Source organism: Passer domesticus, chromosome 1, assembly GCF_036417665.1.
Source record: "Passer domesticus isolate bPasDom1 chromosome 1, bPasDom1.hap1, whole genome shotgun sequence".
Classification (NCBI taxonomy): Eukaryota; Metazoa; Chordata; class Aves; order Passeriformes; family Passeridae; genus Passer; species Passer domesticus.
The window spans coordinates 87,196,550-87,210,797 of NC_087474.1; the positions used below are offsets into that span (position 1 = coordinate 87,196,550).

At 39.4% G+C, this 14,248-nt stretch overlaps 1 long non-coding RNA gene across 3 annotated transcripts in view; it reads right to left on the reverse strand.

Moving 5' to 3' along the window:
* Nucleotides 1-13,986, reverse strand: part of LOC135305056 (uncharacterized) — a 104,348-nt gene extending 90,362 nt beyond the window's left edge. For all 3 annotated transcript variants that reach the window (XR_010366353.1, XR_010366351.1, XR_010366352.1), the window contains exons 1-3: nucleotides 13,944-13,986; nucleotides 13,706-13,831; nucleotides 13,425-13,598 (exon numbers count right to left, since the gene is read on the reverse strand). This is a non-coding gene — a long non-coding RNA (uncharacterized LOC135305056). The remainder of the gene's footprint in view (nucleotides 1-13,424; nucleotides 13,599-13,705; nucleotides 13,832-13,943) is intronic.
* Nucleotides 13,987-14,248: the final 262 nt, after the last annotated feature.

A 14,248-nucleotide genomic window follows, 5' to 3' on the forward strand; every position in this document is an offset into this window, starting at 1 on the left:
AAAAGGATCCCCAGGAAAGCAGTTTCTCTCTCTTCTCAGTGGGAAGCACTAACACAGAGACCTAGAAGCATCCAGAAAGTTAGCTATGACATTTCTGCAGAAAAATACTGTTTCCCCTAAACTTCAAAGGACTCTAGGTTTGCACATCAGAAACTGGAGAGTACTTTTTACAGCGTCCGGCATTTTAAACAGAAAGTGGTGGGGCAGATTTTCTGTAAGAAAGGGTGAAAGAGCACTGACCCAGCCTAAACACAGGGCATGAAAAGGCCCAGGTGACGTAATGGCTGAGGCTAAAAAAAGCTGCAGCCACATGGTAGAAGGGTAAAGGAAAAACGTTTAGAAGCTCAATTTTTCTTTTCCTGACTGCTAGAGAGGATGGGAAGGGCAGTAAAGAAATCTCCCTTGGGTTTTAAAAAACTACTATTGTGTTATGCAGAAAACAAAGATATGGAGATAACTGTGAGAGAACTTGAAAGTAACTTTCTCATTAAAAATGTAGGCATTTCATAGGTATGGGGGTTTTAATGCTTTATTTGGAGCAGGAAAATTTCGGGAAAATTAGAAGAAAGGAAGCAATGTGTGCATATTTAAACTGCCCAGAAATCAGGGAAGCAAGGATGGGAGAGAAACCTCTGGCAGTTTGACTAGAAGGTAATTTCCACTATATACCTCTCTTCTTGAAGGGTGGTGCCAGCCTAGCAGAATTAGCTCAATAATCCTTTAACCTTCTCTTTGCTCTCTGGTGCCTCCTACTGAGACATTTTACTGACAATGAAAAACTTCAAGGCTTTGGTACAGTTTGTGACAGATCATTAGCTCAAAAAATGCAACCTCTACACCAATTACTTCATTTGTTTATCACTTGAGGGCACAAAACCATTATTTGCTAGATTTGAAAATGACAATTCAACAAGCAATATAAACTTAAAGAAAATGGTTCATTACTTTGTTTTACCTGTGACGGAATTTAAGCACTTCTGCATATTAATGCAAAACTTGGTTTTCTTAATTAAAAGACCTTTTTCATATTCAGAGCTCATAAAAAATAACATTTGTTTTTATGACAAAAGGTTTCTCTACTTTCTCAAAATTGCAATGGAAAATTAGTTAAGCATTCTTAAAGGGAAAAATAATTAAATGCTAGGTATACATTTATGTGAAAACCAAATTAATTTCAACAGCTATTTATGTAATTTGAATTCATGCAGGCCACACACTACATAAAGTACTGTGTCCCCTTGATGATGGGACTGAAGTATCTAATGTCTCATTCCCTACTGGAAATGTGAGAATCTTTACAGAGTGCATTTGTGAAATATCTCTTTTACAGATATAACATATTTCTCTGGAAATAACAACAATCAGACAAATTCCTTGACCCCAATTCCTTGATGAATCCCAAGGCACAATTTAATGCCAAGCTAAAAAGATTAGTTTGCCCCTGTGTTGCTAAGCCCAGTGGGCTGTAACCTACACCTACTGCTGCAGCCTCTGGGGAAGAGTGTTTGCAGCAGTGTGCTCAGCTTTCAGCCTAAATACCCACCAGACAGGCAATGGACAGTCTGACACCTCAAATCCACTACTGAGGATACCAAAGCTGCTGAGGAGAGACCAATCTTCACGTGTGGATGTTCCAGTATAGCAGGTTTTATAAATTTAACTTAGAACCTCACCAAAAGCTTTTATGTCTTAGTGAGCCTGGCTAAGCCTGCAAGACAAACAGGCTGAATTAAAACACTTGAAGGCATTTTCTTGGCACATGGGAAAACGTGAATTTTTAGACTAAGTTCTTAATCGAAACTCTTGAGCTCAATTGGTGGTTCTATGGTCTTCTGGCACATAAATTCTGTGTGTGTGTGAATATACACACACACATTCATATACATGAGGCAATGGGCAGAAAGAGCAGGAACAGTCTAACTCAGTAGCCGATGTGCCAAATCATCAGTTGGGTTTATTGGTGATTCCTCTTACCTGGCTTCTCTCATAATGTCACCTGCTTTTGAAAAGAGCACCTGATAAGACAAGGCTGAGGTGCAGAGGCCTCTCAGAAGAAAGGAAGAGTGGCACTGGGAAGCCAGGACCTGTCCCAATACTTGCCATTGGCACAAAAGGCACACAGCCTGGAGAAAGTGTACAACAAGAATGAGTGGGGAGCCATCTTTTCCTGTAACATGCATGCACTGTCCAGTGACTCAGCTCAGACAAACTTCCTGAACAACTGATAACTATTATTTAATAATAGAGGATATTATTCTATTCTACAGATTTGTCCAGTATCCTTTTGAACATACATAAAACATAGTATGTTCTTATATAACAAAATAAAATTTTATACATATATAAAAACATTAATAAAAATAACATCCTCTGATAGGCTTTTCTAATGCTTAACAAGAAGCTTCAAACCTGAGCACTGCCAGTTTCATTTAATATTCCCTATTTCTGCATCAGAAGGGTCACCAAGCAATCTAACCCCACTAAGCAATCCAACCCCACTACCTGTGACATTACAAATATTACATGTGGCATCTGCTTCTCTCCCTTCCATCCTGAAGAGTCGAAGTCTGTTGAGCTGATTTTTCATCCAGAAGTCATTGCATACCTCTGACCTTTTTTCCTTCCATTTTATTATCTCTTTTGGAGGAAGGCTTGGTGGAGGATTAAGTGGAAAAGAGAAGTACAGGGTGAAAAGCAATATCCTAAGAGTACACAATGTGCCAGGTATAGGTATACTCTGAATTTATGCAGTGGTCCAGGGCTGTTTGTTCTGGACTTTACCACTACAGTGCATTGAGCTGACAGTAAAACAAATGACTGCAACAAAATCATAGAATCACAGGATGGTTTCAGTTGGAAGGGACCTTATTGTCTAGTTCCAACCTCCCCTGCCATGGGTAGGGACACCTTTCCCTAGTCCAGGTTGCTCAGGGCTCCATCCAGCCTGGCCTTGTCTGTGTGCCATTTCTCAGAAATCTGGAGGACAAACAATGCCTTGTGTGCAAGATGGGAGTGGTTCCTCCATATACCCCTTGAGCATCACTTCTTATCTCTCTACACAGAATTTCAACAACTGTTCAGTGTCATGAGGACTTTCTGCTACTCTTTACATCCTGCCTTGGTTATTGCATCCTGAATGCCAAGGTATCAACAGCAAAACAATTAAAAGGGTAGCTTTTTTACAGTACTGGTACTTGTCAATAGTCTGGGTGTCAAACTACTTACTTGCAAGTATCCTCAACTCCAGATATATACAAGAAGCCTGCTTAAACAGTTCTGGTCTGAGCACTTCTAATTTTTTAAGATTATTGAAGGATAAGAAAGGGTGTGCCAACTTGTGTTCATGCTGGAAGTTGAGTGTTTCTACATAAACAAAGAGGCTTTGACTCAAGGGTTTTATTCCCCTTTCTTTCCATAAAACATAGAGAGTACTTCAGACGCTGACTAATTTTTTTTCCCAGTCTAAACACCCCCTATTGTGTGCATCACTGAGGTATGAATAAAGCCATATAAACAGTGATTGTTACCACATTCATTTCTCCGAGATTAATTTGCAAGATGGCTGGTTTATGTTTATCACTGCACACTGGCTTGTTTTAGAAAGCCACAGAGTCAAGAAAATTGGGTTTTTAAATATGTATTTTCAGCCAGTAATAAAGAAGATGACAAGTTTAAGATTCTAATGAGTGTGTGGATCCCTGCAAACACAAAGTTAACATCCTACACAGTGGAGTCCTGCTGGGACAGAAGCCTGGAAACATGTGCTGTGACAACTCAAAAAATTTGTCATCATTCCATCACTGAGAGAAATTTTATATAATAGACCTTCACTGTGATTTAATGAGCTGATTTCAGCTATCTAATCCTCACACAGGAAACACTCAGTTCTTATACTTCAGTCCTTCCCTATCTTGTGGTAAGCCTCAAATCTGCATACAGTTTTTTGACCACTAGACAGTGCTACCCCAATGACAAATATTTTAACTTTCACACCCTGATTGATTTGAAAAGGTTTGCTTAAGCAGTTGATGGCAACAGTCTCATGGACACTTCTTCATGTGCAAGACACAGGTATATATAAACACACCAGAGGATCTCTCTTCTACCTAATCTGTTACAGCTAAAACCCAACAGTTTTTATGACAATGATGCTGTCTTCCCATATATTTTCTGAAAAGCGTGGCATCGCTAGTATCAAAGGCACCTTCATGCATACTCTGACTCTACTTTTGACCTTTGAAGTTGACTTTTGAAAGTTCACTATTAAAAGCGAAGTGAGCTCAAAATTAGTGCTCTAGCATGCTCCATATTAAAAGGTGTTTGTAAAAATGGGGCATAAACAGTTGGGAAAGTCAACAATCATATTGTTGTTGCATCACTTATTAGCCAGTCTACTGCACTTCTTACTCCCCTGGTTTTTTTTCAGTCATCGTTATGTTTGGTCTTATTTAGCTGCAGCACTGCAAAGCAAGGATCCATCCGAATTTCATGGAGAAGAATTTTCTGAACAAATAAAAGTGGTTTTTGTACATAAGAGGTGGGTGAAAATGGTGATACCTACCTGAACCAAGACAACTGTAGCCGTAAGTGACTTAGGTGACTTCATTGCCATGTGGCACACACTAGAGATGGCTACAAATGGCTGTTAAATAAATTAACTTTGTTGTCTTAGGGGGTTTGACCAGCAAATCTTTCAGCCTAAGGAAACAAACCAAAAGACTACCTTAATGCATGTGGACACCTCTAGGAAATAGCAGTATTTACTTCTTTATACCTCTTCTTTAACAGACCAGATACAAGGGAGTCAAAGTTTCTTCCATTTTCATACATAAGGGAATAACCCATAATCAAACTGACAGCAATAGCTTTTGAATGTATAACTGCACCATTTAACCAGCAGTTGAAAACCCCTCTTTATTAGATAATACCTGCACTGTCAGTCTCAGATACATTGAGTAGAAACAATTTCTTAGCATTACTCTTTTGCTCATCTCAAGGAAGATGTTACAATAGAAATGTGGACAGTAGTAACTGCTATATAGTGGTGAAATCACAAGATCAATCACCTCTGTCTTCCCAAGAAAGAGCAGCAGAGACATCACTTAGAATTTGATTGAACAATACACATTACTTCTAACATGAAGGTCAGAGATCAACCTTCCTAAAGAAATACAGTGAAAATACGCACTTTCCTCTCTGCACAGAACCAGTGAACATCACTTGTCTTCCAAATCAAAGACAGATAAGCCAAGCACTGTCTTTCCATTGCAGTCACCTTCAGGGATTTCTCCTCTTATGTCACAGTTATGCAGGTAGCTGCCTAAAGGATAAATCACTGCAGTCCATATGAGGAGGGGAAAAGCATTGCATCCTTATTTCCCTCAGTCTCAGCAGCAAAAGAAAGGGTGCTGAGACTTTATTAATTATTTATGCAGCTGCCATTAGTTCTTCTGCTCTTCATTCCCCAGATTGAAATACGTCTCTCTCTGGACCAAACTCCATCTTCAATTATTCATTCAATTAGGCAATTTTTTTTTTTTCTCATTTAAATTCTTTTTTGTTTGCTTGAGCTGAACTACTGGAACAGCAGTGATTTGTAGGTTAGATAATACTGAGTTTGAAAGTTAGCCAAGAGCAGTGGGGTGACCTGCAAAGTAAATCATCCAGACTTGGCAAGGAGTATGAGCAAAGAATATTGCTATGCCTGCCATGGGCTTTGCATCATATCATATCCATGCTAGCCTGATCCATTTGGATAGTAGCACCCCTAACAACTGGATAACTAGCCCGACTGAAGTACCTGTGCAGTTTGCAGAATTCAGAAGTTACAGTGGCCTCTGTAAATGCAGCATATAAATCCCAGATAATTACACAAGCAACAAGTAAAATACCCAAAGAAATGTACCAGACAGTTCCCAGTGCTAAGATTCCGGGCTACAGTTCACTCTTTCATCTTCAGAAGAAATTTCTTATTTTGGTAAGAAATAAAATTAAAATGGAATCAGCTTTTTTAAAACTAGCTCTAAAAGCATGTCCTCATTTCCAACCTGTATAACACACGCAGGGTACTCTAAATTGCCAGAGAAGCTGAATAAAATGAGAGAAGGATTTTAGCTTCTTTTTAAGCCCGCAAAGTCTCCACATCTTCTCTAGAAATCTCTTTGAGTCTCTGAATTTTATACTGAACCTGTTATGCTGTTAAGGCCTCAGAAACATCATTTATCCTTTTTTTTTTGCAGTTTTGCATGCTATCTTTACAACAATGAAAGCACACCTTTAAAAAAATATACTCAGGAAATAACAATTCGCTTTCTTCTTTTTCCATTCATTGCATGCAGCTTGAAAAATCTTGTTATTCATCTACAACTATTTTGTCTCCCATTTCCACTAAACAAGACTTTAAGACAAGTAAATGTAGAATGCGAAAGTTGTGAAATGAGAAGGAAAAGGACCAAGAAAGCTAATGACTGTCATTACAAAGACAACTGTTATGCAATAGTTAATTATGAAGATAGCAGTGTGACACCATGCCTAAGGCTGAACCAAAAGGCTTCAAAACGACAGATTTTTTTACATGAAGTTCTGGAAATTTTAATATATAATCTATAAGCAATCCTTCCTATGTTGTTTATATACATTCATACAAAAAAATTAAAAAATAACCTGTTTGGAAGTCTCCTTGTCTTAGAGATTTTGTTTAGTGGTAATTTCTCACCATGCCAGATAGCAAACAATGCAAAATTTCTGTCTTTTGGGCTACTCTGCATCATCATACTCTGCTAAGCAGAAGTTGTTTTCCCATCCAACTTGGTCCTGTGGAAACATACTAGAAGGGCTTAAACTCTGTCTTATGCTAATGAATTCTCTGCTTTAGATCCACTGCACCCTTCAAACACATATTTACCAATGCTGAACACTGAGATAAATTGGCCAGATAATGCATATAAACATTCAGGTGGCACAGAGCTCTTTGTTGACAGAGCATTACTGCTACACCCAGGGATTCAGTATTTGGAGAAGAGCAATTACAAGATGAGAGAAGGCTGGTTGAAACTGAAGCTGAGGTAGGTGAAATGATAGGCACACCATCAGCAGCCTTATTTTAAAAAAACCACCCGCAGCTTCTGGCTCACAGCTGGAATAGATCACCCTTCCTTTTTGACTGCCATGAGTATCTCCTGGGGAGAGGAAGGAGGGGGCCAGGGAGGAAGAGGTGCTGTTTGTGTAGAAGACAAAGTCTCACATTCAGTCTGTTAAATAAATATCCGACACAAACCTCATCTGCAATTCTTTGCTTTGTTTCTTCTATAAAACTGCATGTAGTAATTAAAAATAAATGGAAAAAGCCACACACAAGGCAATCCACTGCACTTCCGCCTCAACAAGGTGGGAAGAAAAATCATGACAGATATTAGGTACCCTAGTAGAAGGTAATAAAGAAATATGCAGGGCAACATGCATAGAGTACAGAAGAATAAGACAAATGAATTCAAATGCTCACTAAGTGGCCTGCATTCAAATAAAATTATTTGAACCATTAATTCTACAACAAAACAACATTAAATGCCTAGGGAATTGTATAGGTATATATCTGATGCAGAAAATAAGTAAAGCTAAAATAGATATATGTCTAACACTCATTTCCATTGAATTGCTTCTATTTCACACAGGTTTGGTTGAAATAAATGCATATTTTACCTGTATCCCAGATAATTTTTTATAAATTTTAAGGTGTTATTAATATGGCTACTACTTTAAAGTTACTTTTATGCTAATAACCCATGTAACTAAAACTGCTTTACAGAAGATTGAGTGGGAGCACCAGTGCATATTAAGGGCTAAGTGTGTAACTATTACCTTCTCCCCCACATGGCTTGAAAAGGTATTAAAATAGACTCCCTTCAAACACCAAAGCACAAGCCCTGTCCATTCTGACAGGACTGATGTATTTTGTGTCACTCTTTGACTATAGCTTAAACACAAGATTTACCAATACTACCTGGAAATTATTTTATTAAAGAATTTTAAAGGTCTTCATCTAGTATCTTTCACCATTAGGTACTTATGAAGTTGCATAGATAAAACATAAGCAAAATACAATCCAACCTTATTTGATTACAGCAGCACTCAGCTTTCATAAATAAGGAGAGAGAAAAGACAGAAATAACTTGCTTTAAATCCTCAGCAGAACAAGGAGTATTTCTGAAGCTGTTAGTGAAGTCAAAAGGCTGTGATTGCAGTACATTCACTTAGGGCAGAATTGCAAATCAAGAGAAACTTTCTCATTTCACAGAAGAAGCAGTAGCTCATGCAGTAACTACTTGGAGTTGCTGAGCTCAAGGCCATCAAGAATAACAGGTCTGGATTCCTATTGTCTCGAGAAAACCCTCCATCTAATTTTGAGACTTGTTCCACATGCAGTGTCCAAGCAGGTTGTATGATTGTTAGTACATCTCTCGCTCGTCAATGAGTCAGAGCCACATCTACCCTACAGGAGCTCAAGAGTAGTTGCTTATTTCAAGCTGCCACTTATGACAGCTTCACAAGAACATGGTGATGTGAATTAGGAAGGTTCTCCCTCTTCCCTGCTTTCCCCTCAGGCAGTAATTCCTTCCTACAGAGAGAGAAGGGTGTTGGATGGATCTAACAAGCCCATGAAATACTACTGCAGGCAGCACTTTGTTTAACTTCTGCATGCTGAGGATGACTGATGGACATTTTGAATTCCATATTGAGAACACTTTGTATTAATTATGGTGCTGTCAATTAACCACTGCTATGACTTCAGTGGATATATGCTCAGGACCTTTTCATCTGTAAGGACTTCTGTGCTGTGGTTTCAGCTGACCATTACAACAGCAGTCCCATCAGAAAACCTCAAAAGACAGTCTCTTCTTCCCTTTTAAATTTCATTCTGTAAATTTAATTCCAGTTATTATGTGCATTGACAATAGCCTTTCTATGCTGTTTGTTTATAGAAAGTGACATTACTCCCTTTGAAAAAACAGGAGGTGGAATCTGTGGAAATAAATGTGCTGTGGCAGGGGACCACTTTGGAGTAAGGCTCCTTCACAGAGGGCAAGCAGCTGGACAAGGAGCTTGCTGAGGGACCAAGTCCTTCACAACTGCAAACCACTAGCAGGAAGCAGCCTCTGTGTAAGGAAGTGATGAGGTATTTATATCCTTCACTGTGGCCAGTAAACAGAATTAGTGTGACTTGGACCAAGGTTTAATTATACAGGAGCTTAATGATCTAAGCTGTTGTGGGAGGAGAGCGTGGGGGAAGAGAATGAAGGGTCAACAAAGTACATCTGTCTGTTTTCTCTCCTTCCCTCTTCAGAAATGGCATTTACAAGCCTGCTTTTCTGGGTTTTTCAGGGTGTTCCCCCCCCCCTTAGTCCAAGGGATACTAGATTCATAACTGGCTCCTGAAGAAGTGAAAAGCAAGGTGGTGTTCAGTCATATTTAAGAGTACAACTCCTTACCAGCCTGTAAATCACTAGGCTTAAAACCCCAGCAACCTCATCTCTCAACACACATCCTCAAACCTGCTAAGCAGGTGAGAACATCCTCTCTGAAGGACACCTGACCACACTTTGTGAGCTGACAAAGTTGCTCTGCTGCCTTTACCAACAGCACAACCTGACTGTCTCAGTGAAGAAGCAGTGCTGATTATATTACTGGCTGCTCTAATTAGAGCTCTCAGAGAGAATGGGTCAGTTCCTCCCTGTCTGAAAGGAAACTAATCTCCTGCATACTTAGCTATACTTAACCTCAGGAGCTGTAATACGATTACATTTGACTCCTTATTTTTCGTACATCCTCACAAATCAGAATCATACTGAGGCAAATTGAATTGAACATTACTACTTTGTTCCAGCTACCAGAAAAAGCTCTGAAAAACATGCACTTCAGTCTGAACATTTTGATCCTTTCTGATTTTCTTGTGCATAGAGGGAACACTCCATGAAAGTACCAAACACTTAGCTTGCCCAGGAATTCTCCTCAGGTCTTTTGTTGCAGCTAGCATGGCAGGGAAATAAGAACTTGCTCTATAAAACTCATATTTTGCATTTCTAAATGTAGTTAAGGTCAAGGCCTTGGCTGGTCTTCCTAGGCAAATGGCGTGCCTGTACAAGTACCTTACAAAAGTTAATTTAGAGGGATGTCATTAGCCCCTGACACGCATTTTTAGTCTGGAAATAGGTAGCAATAACCAGAATACATGCTAAAGTAGTTAAACTCAGAGACTCCTGTTTTCAGTCACAAATACTGATATTTCCCTTTTTTCTCTTTCAAGTGCTAATTGCTACACCAGCTTCCAACATGACTCAAAACTGACAGAATGCTCATTACTGTCATAAACAAAATATAGTCCCACCACATTTAAAAAAAAGTCCTTGCATGCACTACTTGCATTAAAATAAAATACTTTTATGCAAATAGTTTGCAATGTCCCAGGAAAAAAGCAAAGGTGACCAAAATCATAATGCCCATTGTGAAGCTGAAGAGCAGCCTAACTATAAAGGTGATCTGAAATGTGATTTTAAGACAACCTATTTTCTTTTACTTCAATACTCAGTCCACATGTATCTCTAAACAGAAAGGTACAGCACAAAAAAATTGCTGTTGCCTGCTATCCTTTTTCATTGCTGGAGCTCATTATGATCCTGACTAATAAACCTCCCTGTCAGCAGGGGTAAACCACTGCTTTGTCAGCTCAATTGCCACTCACCTGACCACAGCACAGTCCTGCAATCAATCAACCCTGGCAGGACAGAGGCACCAAGTTAACAGATGGAGGGGGATTTGAGTTGTATCAATTTGCCCCATGAATGCTCAATCAGAGAAATTTAAAAACAGAATTGAGTTACTGTTCACGTGCGCCTGTGCTGAGAGGACGCACACTGAAGTGCTTGCAAGCAATATACAGAGCACAGATGTGTGGGCAAGGCACTGATGCATAGCTCAGGTAAAGGTTACACAGATTTAACAGCTGCAATTACAAAGCAGCTATTCAAGCACTTAAGTGATCCTCACCCTCTGCTGAGACTGCAGAACACAGCTTCCTGGTTCCTACACTTCTACTGAAATCAATTTATCAAAGGTGTGGTTTGCTTTTCAAAATGGCTGGTACTAGTTTTCAGCCTAATGAGGACTATCAGCCCATGTGGTTAAAGCAACCGTAAAATTGAAGTTACCATTTTTAATGTAAAGAGATTGATAAGAAAGCAAAATACACCATCTGTATTATCAAGCAGATAACATTATTTTTATAATCCAGCTGATCATCATTTGAGGGATGATCAGATGGATTCAAGTGCCAAGAGAACAGAAACTCATGTTACCACACTTGAATACACAGTCTCATACATCATCATATGTGAGTCAGATACCATGGAAACCCAAGTTTTGTTCAGCATGATAAAGTTTGGTACAGCAAAAACCTGTTTCTCTATGCCTAAAGATAAAAAATGAAATGTTGAAAATAAATAAGAGAGTTTTATTCTGTAAGAAGCTATCTACCATTTTAAGGCAGACTTTTGCAGTTTATCATTCTGCACTAGACATCCTTTGCAATTAAATTGGCATTCCTTTAGGCTATGCTGTTGATAAATATAATTTGTGAACATGTTAAGTACCGTTTCTGCAGATTCCAACTTCTTCACAAACTGAAGCAACAGAAGGGAATATCACTTATTCACCTAGCATAAGTGCCACACCAGGAAGTCATCCTTTAGATTTCAAGGAAAATAAATTCTTTTAAAGCCCACATGGTTACCTCCTTTCATAAAGCACAGAGACCTATCTTCTTACAGACACCTTTATATATACTTTAACTCTGTTAAGGCAACTGGGCATGCAGGGCGAGATGCCCAAAGGCATCAGGAAAAAAAAAGGATGCTGCACAGGTTAAAACACAAACCAGAGAAAGAGGGTAGGATGAGAAACAGGACATCACTGGGAGCAGGGCTTGTTTCTGGAGAAGAAAAAAGCACTCAGTCAGATGATCTCGGGATAAAAGCCAGTAAAACAAAGACACAAGCAATCATTAAACCATGCACTGTCAGTGCCACTGCACACTCCTCACGGCACACAGACCTCACAGAATCAGGGAAGTTCTCCTGCTCATCAAGTGTTTACAGCACAGGCTTTTCCCATTACTTTTCCTTTAAGTTGAGAGTGGGGGGGGTCTAAAAACTACTAGAGTCAAATCAGGAGGACTGAAATCACCATGAGTACTACCCATACAGTGTGGCTCTTTTGATGTCAGCAGAACAGTATTTTCCAGGGAAGGAATTTCAGACAGTTAGTCATTGGTGATAGTGCAGGCTAATTACAGCACTATTTCTGTGCAGCAACTTTCTGTCTCTGGAGAGCTCTGTAATGACACAGCTGGCACCATTTTAAAGGTACCCAAGGTGAGAGAAGACAGCTGTTTTGTGCTGCCCCTACAAGCACAAGTATCACAGGGCCTTGGAAACCATGGTTAAGAAAGGAACAGAGTAAATTTCTGTAATATTTCCTGTTCAGAGGATAAATGGCAATCTTGAAATATATTAAAGAGAGTTTCTTGATTGACAATCCATGTCCTCAGCATGAATCCCTGCTTTTGACAACTATGCTTTGAGAATTTCACAATACAAGGGAGAAAAAAAAGAGAAATTGGGAAAAATGAACACGACATGTTACACAACTCATTACAAATCAGGTAGTGATCCAACTGTTGAGACAACCCACTTGAAGTAATAAACTAGCAAAACTTCACAGATGAAAAAAAAAGATGACTAATAGTGTTAAAACCACTTATAAGTATGGAAAAGAGACCATTCTGACTTTCATTCAAGTAAAGAATCCAGACATTTGTGTAGGTTCTCCATTAATTTCAAGGACATAAACTATCATACAAGATATGCACTGAAATACCTAATTGAATTGGAAACCTGACTCCTGACAAATTGGTAAGATTTTTTTTTCTTCCGGAAGAGCTGCTCAGTGCTTCTTCCTGCCGTATTTTTCCAACTCCACACTGCTTTTTTTATACCAGTTCTAGTCTGAGTGCTTACTCACAGGTTTCTATCAGGCTCCTGACTTTACAGCATCCTGAATGCAGGGTGTAAACTGAAGCAAGCATGTATCAGTTAAACACCAATGTTATTTTAAACTCATTGTACAGCTTTGACTACACAATGATTAGCAGGTCAGACAGCAAAAAGATAAGAATAGGTCATATAAGGTTTCTTACAAAGCTAAAATTTTAAGAACAACAACAAAAAAAATCCATAAAATTGCTTAACTCACATCCACAGAAATGTGAACCTGTTTAGAGAAGGTTTTGACCCAACTCATGGAGAGAACTTATCCATCAGTGAGCCCAGGTTCTTACACTTCAGCTGCTCACAACTCAACTTCCAGTGTCTTACCAAGAGAAAGAGGAGTTTCTCTCATCCCCTCTGTGACACATTGCAGCAGCAGCTCAGGATCACATTTAGTGTCTTAGCTTTATGGCATAGAACACTCTCCCACCCTTCATTCTTGCCAGGACATCTTCAGGTACAGGAATCCAGGTTCTTCCTATTTCCTTCCACCAGCTCACTCTAAAATGACAGGAATTCTACTTTTTCCTCTGCACACACACCTGCCTCATGAATTTTAAGAGGTTCTTAAGAAACAACAAATATCCAAACTAAACAAAAAGTTTGACCTTTGCTCAGCTGGTGCTCTGCACACTGTAGAAATTTGCTTTCATAAGTCATCTTCAACTCATAATGAAACATCCTATCTATATCTGATTTTCATACTGGTGATGTTCAAGGAGTACATTAGCAGCCTGCAGAAATGAGACTTTAATAAAGATGCACCACAAAGATCTCTGAAATGTAGCTTATGGGAAGGAGGGCCTTTGTTAAGAATTCAGGACATTAAAAAAAAAGTCTTCTTACCTGTGCTGATTTCCTATACTGCTGTGCCCATTATGGAGGAAGGGGGCGGGGGGGGGGGGGGGGGGGGCAGGAAAATAAAGGAAAAATGTGAATCCATTACCATTAAACATTTGGGGTACATTGCAAGATAGCCCTGGTCTGGCAGACCCTGAGTGCACTAACACACCATAAATAGCTGTAACCAGCCTCAGCTGAGGCCACTCCACACCCTTGAGCCCAGGAGGTCTATTCAAGCTCAGCCCTGGGCCTTCCCTCCTCGCCTGGGCCATGACAGAGGAGTGCTGCTCTCCACAGCCACAGCTGGC